The 18,970-nt window shown below is 34.1% G+C and overlaps 1 protein-coding gene across 1 annotated transcript in view; it reads right to left on the bottom strand.

The window, feature by feature from the left end:
- LOC143258549 (sodium-dependent transporter bedraggled-like) overlaps positions 1–7,216 on the bottom strand; it is a 34,984-nt gene extending 27,768 nt beyond the window's left edge. The window contains exon 1 of the mRNA XM_076517681.1: positions 7,199–7,216. The gene's annotated coding sequence lies outside the window, so the exon portion shown is untranslated. The remainder of the gene's footprint in view (positions 1–7,198) is intronic.
- Between the last annotated feature and the right edge of the window lie 11,754 nt (positions 7,217–18,970).

The raw sequence follows: 18,970 nt of genomic DNA, 5'->3' as shown, positions 1-18,970 counted from the left end.
CGTGTTTGGTGTGACGAGGATTTGAACCGGCCACTGTCAGCTTAAGAGTAGAGCTGGCCATGCCGGGCCGGAATAGTCGTCTTTGTCCTTCCAAAAATTTATAGTTTCGTAAATTAAAATATTCTATAGTTTATCTTAAAATAAACTCGTTCGATTTATTAAATTTATTCTCAGCTTTAGTGAGAGAGTATTTTTCAAATATTTCCTTTCAACATAATTTGTGGCGGACAATTTAAATATATAAATGTGTTATCCTGAAATAAAAAAAAAGAAATTTCGATAACAAAGCAAACTTACTCAAAAATAAATCAACTGAGAATATGTAATTAATAACTTTCTAATGCAAGTATAGCTGCATTACTACTGATGTATTGAAAAACCTATTGGATAAAGTTTAAAATTTTGTTGTTTTTTTCAGAAAAACAGCGACACTTTTTTTTGTACGATAAGGAGTGTTTACGAGAAAGATGCAATTACTAAATTGAACGTTTTGTAAATAAATTAAATAATTTTACTGTAGGTCTGATATGAAACCATATATTTTTATCATTCCATAGTATGTATTATTATTTTCGAGATGTACGTCATACGTATTCGATATAAAAGAATATCAGAATTGTAAAATGGTGATGTCTGCTATATCTGTAGCATAAATATATTTATTCGTGCACTTTTGAAACAAAAACAACTGAAACAAATAAAACAAAACAATAAATATTTTAAGATTTGTTATGTTTAGATGTTGATGTTTTATAAATGGATAGAGAAAACAAAACAATCGTCTCTTTTAAAGTCTTTGTCTTTCAATAGATAGACAATTAATCTATATTTTGGAAGCACCATGAAACATAATACTTTATTCAGAACTATTACCTTTAAAATGTTAAACATTAACAGTGTAAAAAACAAAAACATAATGAAAAATTTAGTTTGCCACTAAACTCCCCCCTACCATCTTTCACTGTAATTTCTTTGGAAGCATTAAAAAAGGGGAAAGGTACGTAATATTGCGTGTTAGTTGGAAAACATCCATTTAGTTACTATTAGCAATCTTCCTATAAAAATATATCTAAGTATGTAAATATCTTGTAAAGTGTGGTAAAATATCTTTTAAGCATAAGTATATATGGTTATTTTCTGTTATTTCCTTATAGTGATTTTGCTTAATAAGACTAACATAATGCCTTTGCCAGGACCTACGACGAGACAAAGAAAAAACGCCTGTCTGTTTCAAAGTGCTCCTAGTACCCCAGGCATTTTCAAACCTAAGATAGTTATGGTAACTCTATAATATTACAGTCTTGAAATAGCGAGCTCTGAATCAAAAAATTACCAGAAAGTGGTAGAAACAACCTTTCAATATACTACTTATGAATCTGCCTGAAGGAATATTATCCTAGTTATATAACAAACATTTTATATGTAGTGCAACGGATCTTGGGCAGGTAAACAGATCCGAAGCAATTGTTAATATATATATATATATATATATATATATGCACTACTTACTATTAAAACAAAATATCTTACTCAAAAGGCACTGCTTGGTGATTAGGGTGTTTCAATTGCAACCTGCACGTCGTAAGTTCATATCTCCCGTCACCAAATATGCTCGCTCTTTCTGCGGTGGGAACATTATTATGTGAAAATCAATCATACTATTTAAGGGTAAAATAATAGTCCAGTAATTGTATATGGGTATTTATTTAGTTGTTTTTAGAATTTTGCCCAAAGATACACGAAGACTATCTGCGCTAGCCGTCCCTAACTTATCAGCGTAAGACCAGAGGGAAGGCAGTAAGTCGTCACCACCCATCGCTACTTCTTGGGCTATTCTTTTACCACCGAATAGTGGTATTGACAGGTCATCTTATAACACCCCCACTGCTGAAAAGGCGAACATGTTTTGTGACGGAAATTCGAACCTGCAATCCACAGATTGTGAGTCGAGCGCCCTAACCACCAGGCCATGTCACATGCACGAACTTCCAAACAAAGCCTGAAACGATTTACAGAAAAATATCCAGAAGTTGGTCGTTTCCATTGGCTAATGATTCGGTGTCAGAAACCATGGAATCCCTTTTTAAGGAAGAATTAACAGTAGACTTTAGAAAAACTTACTGCATTGATAACAAAATGATCACTAAATTTTATTTTACATTTGTAAAATATATATATTTATACATATTTAACCTTATGTAAACTTAAAACACTAAAACCTTCAACTAACAAAGTATGTAAACATTTTAAAACAGGTAAATAATGTGCCATGCAGAAACACGTTACACATTCATCAGCCTTTAGTGTATATTATTTCACACTTATAATGTAATGCCTAAATTGTTTTAGATTCCCAAATTACATAATATACCACAAATTACAGGTTTATTGCCCATTTTAAAAAGATACAACAAATAGTTTGTTAATTTTAATTAGTAATGGTTTTAAAGTACTTAAAGAGCACTCCATATTAATTCAGCTCGCAGCTTTGTATGTATGATCATCTAAATACCTCCCACAGTCTTGGAACTACCAGGACCAAAGTTGGCAGGCAGACTTGGGGATCATTCGGTGGATGTATTTATCTTTATGGTACTAAGGAATATGACAATACCACAAAAGGTCGCTTTGACATAATAGGTGCCTAAGAGTACATTTTTAGGATCAATGGGACCATAAATATGACATCAAATTTTGTATTCCTGGCCTATCTCGTGGCCCTGGGGCCATCATTATTACCCTTGTAAATATCTCACTACATCTTTCTTCCAGTTACGTTTTGGAGCTAGCAGAACTAAACACAGGAAGTGAACTTGGAGTACTTATACTTACGGTACAGTCCACTATATCAAAGAGACTAATGACCCCTCGATGATGGGAGTTTAAAAGTAGGTTTTCATAGTCGCTGAGCCTGAATATGCCATCACACAATTTGTGTTGCTGACCCCTTCCCTTAGGACAGCAGAAGCGCCATGTTTGAAAATATGACGTATTTCAGAAACAGACTCTGCACACGTGCTATTGTACTGCAAGTGGTTTTCTTAACGATTAGTGATTTTCCACTGGTTCTTAGACCCCCTCGCGGTTAGCTGTAGAAGTAACTGGAGATAGTGAACCATCTCGATGGGTACACTGGGGCCTTTATGAATCGCGAAGGGACCTTTGAACTCCGGAACAAACCATGGATACTTTAAACAAATCCTGTAACATTATGAAAGAGAAAACTGGTAGCAATTCATTCACTAATGTAGAAAAGTGAAAGTTTTGCAGCTAAACAAACAGAAACTTTTGATTTTAGTAATATTTGAACTAGTCTTCGTATTGATTACGTGAACAATACCTTTCAACAACAATTTCAGTATATTTTAGTAATTCTGGTAAATGAATGTCATGCGGTAATAACACAGGGTATTTCTTTGACACTAAAAAACTTCCCATTGTTTCACATTAAACGAATTTTTTGTACTCTATATATTTCTTATGTAACACCACATTTGTGAAATATGTTCAACATATCTCCCAACAAGTACTAGTAATGTCCATGGGACAACTTACAAGTTGCAAATTTATATTTATTCGAACTTGAATTTTCATAAATAGTACATCAGTCGCATTAGTTTTGTATATAGTACGGAGTTACGCCATCACTAAAGTTAATTTATTTGTGCTTATTACTTAATTATCGCATCTATCATTGCTGTTCCTTCATTTTCAAATTATTACTATTATTAGGCCTTCTCCAATTTAATCACATTTACTTTTCGGCTCACTAAAAGTTTTAATTTATTTATTTCTCCCTGTTACTCGCTTCACGTGTTTCATTAAATTGCAGAGGATATTTAATGTCGAAGTAGTTGTGTTAGACACAACTTACAGTATATTATTTTAGTTTTATAAAACCTTTAACTTAATAACCATTAGTTTTCTTCTGTACTTTCTGTACTCTCCTGCTATCCGAATTATAGCTGAATGCACCACATTGGTTATTGTCATGGAGTGTGAATCTGGAATCTGCGATTCCATTTTTTGCGTCGCATTACCGCAAAACGAAAGCGTGTTTCTCACCTTACTGTAGTGGGCACTTTTTCAGGATGACGGTCGAATCTCAATATTTGGTGAAACAAGAGCTGACCGCGTGTATTGCCAACTAGTTGCTTTCACATTGATCTGTCAAGCCAAAATCACGTACAGCTGTGTAAATAACCATGGAAAAGGTTTGCACCAATATCCGATAATAAAAAAACAAACATTCTTTAATGTTACTTTCATCAATATTAAAATATCATACAATCACGAAACTCTTGCTTATTGTATGATACCGAAAAAAAAACGTTTTTATTGCGCGATGTAATAAATGTAATGAACTTAGCGAAATGCTTATCCTGTGTGCGTGCAATAGGATTCACAAGTTTCCCGTTTCGCCTCCGTTTCCCGTCACGGAGAACTTTATTTTTCTTCATTCAAATATACAGAAAAAATTGGGCAACTAAATTTGCTATGCTTAGTGGAGCAAAACGAAGGCAAAGAGATCACGAAGAGGTCACATGCAGCTTCAACGTTTACAGAGAATTTGACATGTTTTTGTGATTGGACAAGAAAAAAAGAAGACTTCTACAGAGATTACTATATAAGGCTGCAAATATCTTATACCCACCATGCATTATCATCGCTACCAACTACTGGCACCCCAAGTGAGAACTAGCGCCACGGGTAATCGATTAGTTTATTTTATGATTTTCGTTTTTCATTATGAAGATTACTTTGCATTTTCAGCTGTGCATGTGTTAGCTTATACTAATATAAATCCACTGAACTGGTCGAATCTTGTGAGATGTTATTAGATTTACGATCAAGAACATTAGTCACAGCAAGAGTAAGCAAATAATGATACAACGCATTCCAAGGTTTACAAGCACGAGCATAAGAATGGGATATTTAATTAGCTTTTCCAATTACAAGCTTGATGGCTAGTTTTGATTTAAGTAGGTAGCTTGATTTGATAGTAAGCTGATATTAATTGAAGTTGACAACTTGTAATAAATTCTTTAAAACGTAAGATGAAAATTAAGAATTTAATTTTCAAAGGTTTTTTATTTCAGTAAGATAATTACATTTTATATTTCTCTTGGACTTTAAAATAAAACAACGGTTTTAAGTTATTTCAAAACTATTATTTTTCACTTTTCACAAAACTAATAATCTTAACTACTCTGTACCACCGACAAAAAATATTATTATGAATACCTGACTGAAAAATTAACTTCTTAACTACGTCTCACCAAACATAGTCGCCCTTTCAGCAGTGGAGTCAATCAATTATTCGTTGATAAAAGAGTAACCCAATAGTTGTCGGGGAGAGGGGTAATAACTAGCTGCCTTCCATCTACTTTTTCACTGCTAAATTAGGGACGGCTAGCGCCAACTCTTGGGCTACTCTTTTACTAACGAATAGCAGGATTGCCCGTCACATTATAACACCCCCATGGCTGAAAGGGCAAGCATATTTGGTGCAACCGGCATTCGAACCCGCGACCCGCAGATTACCAGTCGAACGTCTTGACCCACCTGACCATGCCGGGCCAACAATTTATGTCTAAGAAGTAAAATGTAGGCTTTCACATAAAAAAAAACAACACAATACCTGAAACTGTTCAAAATAATCACCCATCTCCAGCCCTTTATTAATGCACCTAATTTGAACCACATGACAAGTGGATTAAACAATTCATATGAATATCAAATACTAATTGGGAGTTAAATAACTTATTAATAATCCATCAACTTCTTAAACATATTGGAAACTTTGAATAGAAAATAAAACACTAAATCTCCAGAATGATTGTAGCTTTTCATTAACACTCCTACGAAAAGACGTTTCTAGTCCTGATTTCTCCAAGCCCGTTCCCCTGGCTGTGGTTTCGCTAGATAGTAGATAGGGACAGTGGAAATCTCGTTAATCCATTCATTAATGGATTTAAATGGCAATTTCATTTAAATACAAAATTATTAGCCTAATATTAATAACCTTTCAAGTTGCTCTGGGGCCAATTAGGCCCCACTTTTCGTAGGAGTGTTAAAGAAAAAAGAAGACATCAAACTTTATGACTTTTGAACCATTATTCATATATTACAGATGATACATTCGTTGATGGAATATTTAAACAAACACATCTGTTACATAAACAAAAACTAAAAAGTGCCCCTCCTAGAACATGATTGCTGCAACTTCTTACGACACCACCTGACGCCCTTCCCCACGTGTTTTACGCTTGGTATTCTGCATAATTTGTTTATTTAAGTTGCATGTTTATATGTATATATTCGTTGTATAAATGCTTTTTACATTTGGAGCTCAGTAACACGAAAAAAATTAAATGGTTTGGTTTTGGAATTTCGCACAAAGCTACTCGAGGACTATCTGTGCTAGCCGTCTCTAATTTAGCAGTGTAAGACTAGAGGGAAGGCAGCTAGTCATCACTACCCACCGCCAACTCTTGGGCTACTCTTTTACTAACGAATAGTGGGATTGACCGTCACATTATAACACCCCCACGGCTGGAAGGGCGAGCATGTTTAGCGCGACGCGGGCGCGAACCCACACCCCTCGGAGTACGAGTCGCACGCCTTACGCGCTTGGCCATGCCAGCCCCCCCCCAAAAAAAAAGTAAATACAAAATCGTCGCTAATCAGCCAATCTCTTCAACAGTACAAGAATAATCTTGTTCTCGGCTCGTTTTTACTAAGTCTGAATTTGTTGTTGTTGTTGGTCACTATTTTTAACATTAACATGTTCATGCTGTATTTTGTTTAACATGTATTAAATATAATACAGTGTGATTGGAAGTTTCAAGTAACTAAACGTCAAAGAAAGAAACCTCTCATTAACAATTTAACAACATTATTCCGATCTGTTTGAATGAGACATGAAGAAAAACATTATCGAAAGCTCGAAAAGGGATATAAATGAACCACTGAATTCACGGACACAAAACAAAAAGTTATAACTTACGATTATTTACGGTCACGTGTTCTTCAATATAACAATACACACACACTAGTTACACTGAATAGACTGTTAGTTAAAAATACTTATCACAGATACAGTGAATAGGCTATTGAATAAAAACATATTTAAACCCTGTTGTAACAACTATCAAAGATGTCTACAGTACTCAAGAATAGACATATAAATACATACAACCATCGCACGTGATCTCTGGTAGGTACATATCTTGAATATGTAGGTTACAAAATAAACTTGTTATGAAAATGACTTGCAGGAACTGATTCCCAGGTAAGACCAGTGTATGAATAGACCAAGCAGAACCAAACAAGAAAAATAATGCTAATGTAACGATGACATTGACTTTCTAGGTTTTGGCACTTCTACCTTTCTAATATTTTTTTAGTACTGCTTTTGAAATTTAACATGATAAAGCTGGACATAGTTATGCATTGCACTACACTGAATGTATATCATTTTAGTCTATCATTTGATGGCGGTTAGAAATTGCAATCGTGTCTACTCGCCTTTCTCCTCTTTCTGTTACTACATATGTGTGGTCAAAATTTCTCTCAAAGCAAATATTTTATTCAACTTTTGTTATTGTTGATAAACACGAACGGTCAATGTCTTGGAAGAGTTTACAAATGATCTTTCCTTAGTCACTGTGACATCTGCTAGACGTGTGCCCATTACAGTACCTCTTTTAAACTCAGCAATGTCTTTGCTTTTCCTCGTTTCTGTTAAACCATTTGAAAATGTGTTTGTCCAAGGCATTTACAGTGTTGCAGATAATCTGACAAGTAGTTTTAACATAAATGCAGATATAATACTAATTCCAATTATGTCAGTATATTCACAGAGAACCAAGTATTTTTCTCATTCAAGATGTACTTTATAGCATCTGTATAGTAGCGTTATTAGAAATTCAAATATTTTACTCACTCACTCACTTTTATATGGATATTGTAAGTTGTCTGAATGGCAATGATAACACATGTCAATACAAATGTATTTTACTCCAGATATTCTATCAGTTTAACAATGTGCAATGGATTTACTATTATATATTTATTTTAATAACTATGTTTGTTTTACTTAACTATAAGCTCCTCAGTGGCTTATCGGTATGTCTGCGGATTTGCAACGCTAATAACTGGGTTTCGATACCCGTGGTGGACAGAGCACAGATAGCCTATTGTGTAGCTTTGTGCTTAATTCAAAACAACAACAATAACTTAAATATATATTTAGAAATGCATACAACTTATACTGTTAAGTGTGTATTGCGAAATTCCCACCTGGTCACTAAATTTGTAAAATAGTTTCGAATGTAAGAATCAATAATGTACTGTATGGATATCTAAATACCAGTGATTACCAATATTGTTGCCAACTGAACTTTCGAGAACTTCGATAAATGATTATAATAGGTAACCACTGCAACACACGGAGAGACAGTATAGATTGTTGATTTGCTACAGTTGGTATACTATAAACCTCTGAAGTTATAACTGTGATTAACACTTATTAATCGGGAAACTACAGATATTTGACCAGAAATATTTATAGATTTCAAACCTTACAAACCATCTAACTTCAGTGTATTGCTATCATACGTTACTATTTCTACGAAAACATTAGATAACTGCAGTGGTGAAAAACTCGTGTAAAGAGCTAGCTAGCTACCGTTAAGTGAACTGTACCGGTATGATCTCAAAATTAATTTCCTCATCGTGAACCATCGATAAAATATTTAGTTCTAGACTAAATAGAAGACTGAGTCCTGTCTGCAAGTTTGTAAAACTTTTGTATATAAATTAGTATTTCTAATAGCCGTTATTATAAACTGTATAATTGTTTTTATATTAAAATATATTTATATTAAGAAAGAAAACTGTTTGTATCAATTTCGTTGGCAAATATCACAAATTTGAAACATCTCGACAATACAAATGACAATTTAGCTCAGTTTCAGGCTATTTGAAATCGTGGTACGTAACGCAATAAATACGTAACTCGTCCGAGATAAATTATAAAGCGAAAAGTAATAAATGTCAAAGTATAGCACTTTACTCATTTAAAATATTGTACCGTATGTGAGTATACAAGTATCCTACTTATTCAAGGTATTATATATTATCTGAATAGTAATATTACTCAGGTACAGGTATTATACTTGCTTAAATAATTATAGTATGTGTATGATAATTTCACACAAAGCCAAAACTCATTTTTCCACAGAATATACTGTGCTTAGGAATTTGTGCTTTGGTCTCTTAATCAAAAGGTTGCGAGTTAGAGATTTGCTCACATAATGTCGCTAGGTCTTTGGACAAGATGCTTTTACCCAGCTTTTTATTTGGTATCAACGACTAATTGAGAATTAGCGTACGATAAACTAGCATCACATCAAGGCAGAATCTGTTCCCAGGGTTAACTTACGATGAATTGGCATTCTATCCAGAGAGAATGTATAATCAGAGTTAATCTCTGATGAACGGGTATTCCATACAAGCAGGATGTGTCACCAGAGATAACGTATGATGAAGTGGCATCCATCCAGTAAGAATGTATCACCATCTCATCCGCTGGTACATTTTACAATAAAAACTATGTTGCAAGACTATTGTCAAAATACACGCCTGTCATGCAGAACATTATCGGATGTGATGTCATACCCTGTATTGACGTGGTGAGGTTTTAAAACCGTTTTAAGATAACGTTCTCAAACTCTCACAACTATTGAATTCGAAGAGAACTGAATATGAATGAGAATTTTCAAAACGAGCATAAGTTTTTCTAGAAAATGCAGTAATTTAAATCTTATGATTAAGTTTAATGATCAATATTCATCATTGCAACACGTCCATACTGCATCTTAGAAGTAACCATCTTGTTATATATTGTTGTTATGTATAAGCATAAATAGCTTTATTGTTCTATAAAAATAAACGTTTTATGCAATTATGTAACAAAATCCATATCTCTGTTGTCATTTTGTCTAATACTCGTGCGAATAAAAATAGACATGTGATTGGAATCACCTGAACAAGGAGGTTCTAGAAAATAAGCTCTGAAAGTACATAAAAATAGACATGTGATTGGAATCACCTGAACAAGGAGGTTCTAGAAAATAAGCTCTGAAAGTACATAAAAATAGACATGTGATTGGAATCACCTGAACAAGGAGGTTCTAGAAAATAAGCTCTGAAAGTACATAAAAATAGACATGTGATTGGAATCACCTGAACAAGGAGGTTCTAGAAAATAAGCTCTGAAAGTACATAAAAATAGACATGTGATTGGAATCACCTGAACAAGGAGGTTCTAGAAAATAAGCTCTGAAAGTACATAAAAATAGATAGTTAGTACAAGAAACTAGTGCAGCATAAAATAATCAGCTAGAATATAGATTTCTTGTTTTCACAACAATCACCCTGTATAAAAATCTTAAATTAAAATTAGTCATTTCCGTATGTAGGACCTAATTTGAAATAGCCAACTCACACAATTAATCTAGCTAAAAAACACAAGTAATAAAGATGGGTTGAATTAAAACATGTACAATTCCTCAGTTTAAACGTATCACAGATTCAGGCTTCAATCTCACTAAAGATATTCTTTAATATTATTTAAGGTAAAATTTACATAAATACAAGTATTCTACTAACTCAAAATATATAACGTTCGTAATGTACTGTTAACTAGACATTCTTCTTATTTATGTTGTCTTCTAATATCTGTATGGTAATGTTAACACAGTCCAAGTTTTCTACTTACTCGAAATAATTTCTAATGTACATACAATAACGTTAACACAGCTACAAGTATTTTACTCACTTTAAATATTGTCTAAAATATGAAAACATATTGTAACGTTAAAATACTTTTTTCACTGCTATTCTACTTTAATTTAATATAACTTTCCTACTAATCTGTACTTCGTATAATGTAAACTCTAGAGCTTAAGTTATGAACAAAATGTGCCATAGCATAATATACATTTGGAATTAATTCTAGGATGACTCAGACTAAACTGATCCACGTAGACATGTATGTTATTAAATATAAACATTCATATGTGTGTGTGCATATACACACACACACACACACACATATATATATATACTAGTCTTATTTTATAAGAACGACTTTTATATGCTAATACAGTGGACTGCAAATATGACTGGTAGCGTTCCTGAGCAACATGTTTAGCATCAATATTTTCATTTCACGGCAAATTCCGAGTAAGAATATTCTTTACACAGAAATTGTCAAACAATACAGAGAAAAGTGACACAGTTCTTAAACGGAAATATTGAATGTTCTAGAGAAAATTTAAAAATCTGAATAGAAGACTGTTTAAAACAGGAATGGCCTATGACACCACACCCTAAATCAACCTGGATTAAAATTGTCTATGGTTAGAAGAGAATATCCTCAAACCAGAAAAGCAATTTTGCCATGAGGCTGGACTTATATTTTAAGCCTGATCTTGGGAACTGACATTCACGCATAGTAGAGGGTATAAAAAAAGGCTGACAGGACATATAGTCCAAGAAGTTTTTAGAATGATAATCAGAATGAGCATAATTTTAATACAATAAATTGTGAATGAAACTAGCAACTAAAATTGCTTACATAAGAGTAAAATTTAAGAATGATCACGATGAGTTAAACGAGATTAACGAATATAAAAAGAAATGTAGGATCGTGAAATTTTCGAATTTCGTGTAAAGTTACACAAGGCTATCTGAGCTAGTCTTCCCTAATTTACCAGTGAAATATTATAGGAAAGACAGTTAGTCATTACCACCCATCTCCAATCCTTGGACAACTCTTTTACCAAGAAACAGTAAGATTGATTGTAACTTCTAGGTTGCGAGTCGAACTCCCTATCCACCTAATTATGCCAAACCAATGAAAAAAGAACAACAAAAACAAAAGTGACAATTTCTATAGATTTTCATAGTTAAAAACCTTGTTTGTAAGAGGTGATACATAACCATAAAATTTAATGCCAGAGAATCAACATAAAACACATGTTTTAACAAGGGAACAGTTAAAGTTTGTTACAAAAGTTTTCAGTTATTTTTAAGTAAGGAGAATAAATACTTCCTGGAAAGTATTTCGTCATTCTTTAAACCATTATCTTGATCCACTATTAAACGTCTAAAACCAGAACAATCCAGTTTGTACTACTTCAGTGCAAAAGTTTGTAACTAGGAAACTTTCGACGTAAGAACATTGGTACAATAATTGCGTAAACTGCACTCTAGAAAAGCTATTTTGTTACTTTATAGCATCGATAAATTTGACAGCAGTGCCATCTCTTAAGAGCTTATATAAATACAATATGTATATCTAAATACTCGTGTGGAATAGGCCTATAATATTACGCGCATAAATAATTTAAATTATCTTCACTCGAAAAAATCCATACATTAATTTCATGTTTAAATCATTTATGTTTAATGTTGAAATGAATCTCATTTGCGATTTTAGCTTCTTTTCTAAAAAAAAGATTTATGTGATAAACATACAGTTATTTATTTATTCATAGATTACACCGTGTAACACAAATTTTGTTCCTGGATAGTATGTGTTATTTTTTAAATGAGTACAAAAAATGGCCATTATTTCAAACTTTGCTTTTGTGACCTGGATAATGAAATTTAGAAATTAATCTATTTTCTATGTAAAAACGGGCAAATGTTCACATTTTCATTTACATTAGGTCTGAATAAAACAACATATGAATCAAGATTTACATGTATTTATACTAAATTTATACAAAAATGTTTAGAAGTGAGTAGTTTTTCGAGATATGCGACTATAATTTAAATCACTTTCACGTATCAGCTCCCAAATATAGTCTCCCATCATGTTTTCGTTATACGATCCTTGGTAGCGGCGCTCAAAGTCCAGTATATCTTTGTGGTAGTGCTCGCCTCGCTCCTCTGAGTATGCTCCCATGTTCTCCTGAATTTATAAAGATGAACATCAAGGATATGGACTTTCAGGGATATCCTGCAGCCCATTTTGCCGTAGTTCTTTACCAGAGCCTCAACCACTTCCACCTAATTTTTGGCCTTGTGATTGCCCAAGAAGCCACAAACCACTGCAACAAAGCTGCCCCAAGCTTTTTCCTTCCTACTGAGCTTCTTGGGGGAATTCTGTGCTTTAAGATTTTCTTTATTTGGAGTCCAACGAGGGGCACCAGCTTTAATCTTTGCCTTAGACAGCTTAGGGAAAAAGTCTCGAAGGTACTTGAAGGCTGCAGACTCCTTATCAAGAGCTGTGACAAATTGTTTCATGAGGCCCGATTTTATGTGCAATGGTGGGAACAACACCTTCTGGAGGTCTATTAGTGATTCACACTTGACATTGTGCCTCCTCACAGAGAATTCGGTCCATTGTGGCCAGTGCTTCCTGATGTAGTGTACTGCGGTGTCCCTGCTGTCCCAAAGGATAAGATAAAAGGGAAACTTGTAAAGCATCCTTGGAGACCCATTAGGAATGCCACTATTTTGAAGTCTCAAATAACTTTCCAGCCAGATTCATCATACTTTAAGGGTTCTATCAGGGTCTTGACGCTGTTGTATTTCTCTTTCACATAGTACTTTTTCGTTCTTGTCTTGATAAATTGGCCACATACATAGCAGAATGCATCTGGAAAATAACTGCAGCTTCTTGACGCCATCTCTGATAAAATCAGATAGGTCTAACCCTTGTGCAAATTAATTGAAACAAGACGGAAAATTACGATATTTTCAATTTTTTGCGTTTTATTTCTGAGAATCCAAAAATTACTCACAAATTAATACATGATATGACCGCCTTTATTTTTCAGAAGATCATTAATCTGCTATGGCATCGAGTCCACGAGTTGACTGCAATCTTTACTAATTTTTGGATCACGGTACCACACCTCAATTATGGCCTCAATTAGCTTATTTTTCCTAGTATAGTCTTTTCCCCCGAAGTTTTTCTTTACAAATCGCCCAAAGATTTTCAATAGGATTTAAGTCCGGAGAGTTTCCAGGCCAGTCAAGCACTTTTATTTGCGTTGTAGTCATAAAATTTTCCACAAGTTTCGATGTGTAGCACGGAGCCAGATCTTGCTGAAAAATGCCAGATCCATCTGGAAATCTCTTTTGCAATTCTGGAACGACTCTTCTTTGCAATACTTCGATGTATTATGGTCTTTGCATCATACCTTCTACGATATGTAAGCCTCCGACGCCGTAGTAGCTGAAAAAGCCCCAAAATATCTTCTTCAAAGGATGTTTTACGAACTGATTAATGTGAGATTCTCGAAGTTTCTCACCTGAAGATCTGGGAGCATGCAGACTTTTTTTACCCTGTACGAAGAGATGAGTCTCGTCACTGAATAACACATTCCTCCATTCTTCTTGCGTCTAGTTCTTGTATTTCAAACCCCATTGATACCGTTTTTTTTTCATTGGGTTGGTAAGAAGTTGTTTTATGACTGGTCTCCTCACCCTTCTAACGCAATTTCGAATGACGTAATATTCTTCAAAATTTCGTCATATATCCCAAAAACTGATCGACCGTACTGCAAAACACAGCTAATGACGCCGTTTGTGTGAAAAAATGACTATTAAAGGAAACCAGCGGGTCCAGCGAGCCTTCACCGGCCGCCATGCTGAAAATATTGTAAAATGACCATTTGTTTCAATTAATTTGCACAAGGGTGTATGTGTTGACTTAGGTAGCTAGAACTAAACTGAAGTGGTGAGTGGTGAACCCCTGAATATATATTACTATGGAAAGTTCTAGAAAATTCTTGTAAAGTTCTACACCATTCTAGAAAGTTCTTGAAAATTTTTGAAGTTCAAAAAACTTCTCTATCAGCTACTCAGCACTGAATTTACCTGGAATGTCCCGGAAAATGGATAAATTTAAAAATTTCATTACCCAAGTCACAAAAGCAAAGTTTGAAGAGAAAAATAGATCTTTTCCATTTACTTTAGGCGTAAACAGCTGCGAAATAACACTTTCTGTAAAAATTTTGTCACACAGTGTTATAAATAATTGTTAGTACTCGCTCAAAGCTAACATAAAAAATAAAAGTTAATTGACACGTTTTTATATTTTTGTTATTTAATAAAATAAATTAAAAGCTATAAAATAAATACACATGTATCCGAAAAGATGTTAATATTCGAAAGGAACTACATATTGAGCACGATAGTTTTCACCCTAGTTTACAATTTATTAATTTTTAAACCATTTTGGGGCCCGGCATGGCCAGGTGGGTTAAGGCGTGCGACTCGTAATCCGAGGGTGGTGGTGGGTGGTGATGACTAGCTGCCTTCCCTCTAGTCTTATACTGCTAAATTAGGGACGGCTAGCGCAGATATATCGCCCTCAAGTAGCTTTGCACGAAATTCAAAAAACAAAAAAAAAACAATCAAACCCTTTTGGTATATATTAATTTAATAATAATCAAGAATTAAGAAAAATAAACAATATGATGTGATAAGAAAATTATATTAATCTATCTTAAACTTTAAAACCTAAATTAACTTGCTTTTGAGTGTTTAAGGCACTCGTCTCGTAATCCGAGGGTCTCGGGTTCGAATATCCGTCGCATCAAAGATGCTTACCCTATCAGCCGTGGGGCGTTATAATGTGCAGCCAATCATACTATTCGTTGGTAAAAGAGTAGCCCAAGAGTTGGTGGTAAGTGGTGATGACTAGCTCTAGTCTTACACTGCTAAATTAGGGACGGCTAACGCAGATAGTACTCGAGTAGCTTTGTGCAAAATTCAAACCAAACCAAACTCGCTTTTGACATGATTTTTCAAAGTGTATCTGTAAGTTACTGTTTTTCATATCTCTTAGATTTTTATTAATTTTATAATTAGACATTTCACTCTTTTTTAATTTAGGTTTTTTTCAACAAATGAAATTAGATTCCTGAAAAACAATTATACAAAAAATGCCATTAAATCATGAATAATGCATGAATCAGGCACCTGGATTTTTTTTCAACATGAATGGTACCTTCGGCGCATCTGATTAAATTCTTAGGTCAGAAGTATATTCGTAGATCCACGGCTCGGGTCTTATTAAAGAGAAATTAATAATAAATCACGCAGTATACTTTAAGGCCGGGGTTCATTATGAGAATAACAGCTAAATTTTACTATGCTATTGAAATAAGACAATGAACTGGCAGTAGATACTGTTGAATATGTGTCTTTCTTCTAATTTATAAGTTAAAAATGAGGGGCAACTAATGCAAGTAGCCTTTGTGGGAATATTTGAAACAAACAATTAATAAAAAGCTTTCTACTGGGTACAGACAAACAAATAGCATTATACACTGCTGGCCAAAATCTTAAGGCCAATGAATATAAAGAAAAATTATGCATTTTGCGTCGTTAGAGTCAACCACTTATTTGAGTAGAGCTTGGAAAGATGAAAATAAGAAAAGGGAAAACAAAAATAAAAAACTGTTCTGGTATTTTTAGTCTTTACGACATGAGCTATGTTAGCTTCAAATATAAATCAACGTTATCCTCACATTTAAATCAAAATAATACCCTTGAACGCTTAATGTGAAGTTTTAAGTGTTTGTTTTAGTCTCTGAGCTTCACATACTTGTAACGGAGGAGAAAAATTAATTCATTATTCTTTGACCTTATTATTTGTTTCTTATAGATAGCAGAGCTTCAATAAGTTAAGTACTGCTTGTTGTATTTTCAAGAAAAAGTTCTAAAGAAGATACTGTGAATACTGATAACTGTAGTGAAGGTTAACAAGTGAGAAGCAAAACAGAAACCCTGAGCCACAATTAAGCAGGGAAATTCCCAGATTCCCTTACCTGTTATACAGGATACACCTACATATCTAGATCAGTTAATTTTTAAAACTAGAGCAATTGGTTTAACTTATCCCTCATATTGTTTCAAATAACGCTTCACAGCTGTGTTTCAGCTATTGTACAGATAAAGTGTTTTCCATGAACTAAACGATTTTTGTACAGAGAAATAATTTATGCTTTGTTGGTCGTTCTCAAAATTGATAAGGGTTTAGTTTTCTTATAAAAGTTGCTCAGCTGATAGAAAACGTTTAATAAACTCAGCTCATAAATTAATAGCTTGCTTTACATGCTAGTTTATTGTTATTCCTTTGCAGAGAATGACTAAATAATGGTGCAAGGATGGTAAATAATGAGAAAAAAAACGGAAAAAACTCGACATTTATTCTGACCAAACTGCCTGTTTCTTGCACCACTCTCGTGTACTTTTATTTTTCAAATATCTTACGTAGCTGCAAGAACAACTTACTTTTTTAAGTCATTTTTTCCTTATGTTTATTCTAATTCGATTGAGATATGCATTTTTATTGTAAGTATAGGTCCTTTAAAGTCCATTACATTATTTATTTTAAAAATTGTTTAGAAAACAAACTTGAGAATATATATCACAATTTCTAAGATTATTTCATATTTCCAAACACTTGCATTTAGTGTTCTTTCATTAATCAGAAGGTACAGTTCAGGGATGTAAACCTTAAATGACAGAAAGCCTCTGTTATTCCCAATAGTTGCTTTTATTTTCAACTGATGAATTATAATGAGTATTTGGCAGGCACATAATCGTTAGCAGAAGTCCTTTGCCGTTCTTTTTTGTTTGTTTGTTTTGGAATTTCGCACAAAGCTACTCGAGGGCTATCTGTGCTAGCCGTCCCTAATTTAGCAGTGTAAGACTAAAGGGAAGGCAGCTAGTCATCACCACCCACCGCCAACTCTTGGGCTACTCTTTTACCAACGAAAAGTGGGATTGACCGTCACATTATAACGCCCCCACGGCTGGGAGGGCGAGCATGTTTAGCGCGACGCGGGCGCGAACCCGCGACCCTCGGATTACGAGTCGCGCGCCTTACGCGCTTGGCCATGCCGGGCCCTTGCCGTTCTAAATATGATTATATTCATCTTCCATTGACTAACTAGAAGATACTGTTGAGGCTGACACTTCTAAGTTGAAAAAAAATCTGTACTTCCTGTTAGTTGCATTTCTTCTCCAAAAGTTATAGAGATGTACTTCTCTGAATGCCTTCACAATTATCAGCCCAGTATTAAATGATTCATTAAATAGTAAACTTTTAAAAGTGAAAGTTTTATACAATCTCAATTAACTTTGACAGTGGCACCACTGGTTACTAGTAGATACGGAACTATCTCAAGATCTCATGCGTCATTGGTGATGCAAGATAGCCTAGTAACTTTCGTATCAAATATTTAGCGGCTAAATCTCGAACGAAATAAAACATGACGTCATAGCTAAAATTTGTCCAAATTTGAAACATTGTGATGCAATTAGATGCAGTATCAGTTGTTTTAATTTCAAAGTATATTTATATGAAGTATAATTATATTTATGACAATTATAATTGGTAATTGCTAGGTTAGGTTAGATTCGTTGTTGTTTAATTAGACAAACTTGGTACCAATGAATTATACGTCGTCATACGCCCGCATGACGTCATCTTTCATATTGTTTCCCTTCGTTCAAAATTTAGACTCATGTCAGATCTGGCTTAATATATTGTTATTTGACTTAAAATTTTTGTTAAAGAATTGTAAAAATAATAGGCTACTCTCTTCCTTTAGAAAGGTCCGGCATGGTCAGGTGGTTAAGGCACTCGACTAGTAATCTGAGGATCGCGGATTCGAATCCTCATCACACCAAACGTGTTCGTCCTTTCAGCCATGGGAGCGTTATAATGTGACGGTTAATCTCACTATTCGTTGATAAAAGAGCAGGCTAAGAATTGGCCTTCCCTGCCTTCCATCTTAGTCTTACACTGCTAAATTAGGGATGGCTGGCGCAGATAGCCCACAAGAAGCTTTGCGCGAAATTATAAACAAACCAAACAAACCAATCCCTTAGAAAAATGTATTATCCTAGCGGCCTAGCCTTTTTTCCA

Source organism: Tachypleus tridentatus, chromosome 8, assembly GCF_004210375.1.
Source record: "Tachypleus tridentatus isolate NWPU-2018 chromosome 8, ASM421037v1, whole genome shotgun sequence".
Classification (NCBI taxonomy): domain Eukaryota; kingdom Metazoa; phylum Arthropoda; class Merostomata; order Xiphosura; family Limulidae; genus Tachypleus; species Tachypleus tridentatus.
Note: the sequence above shows the minus strand (reverse complement) of the source record. Positions and strands in the feature narration are given on the sequence as shown.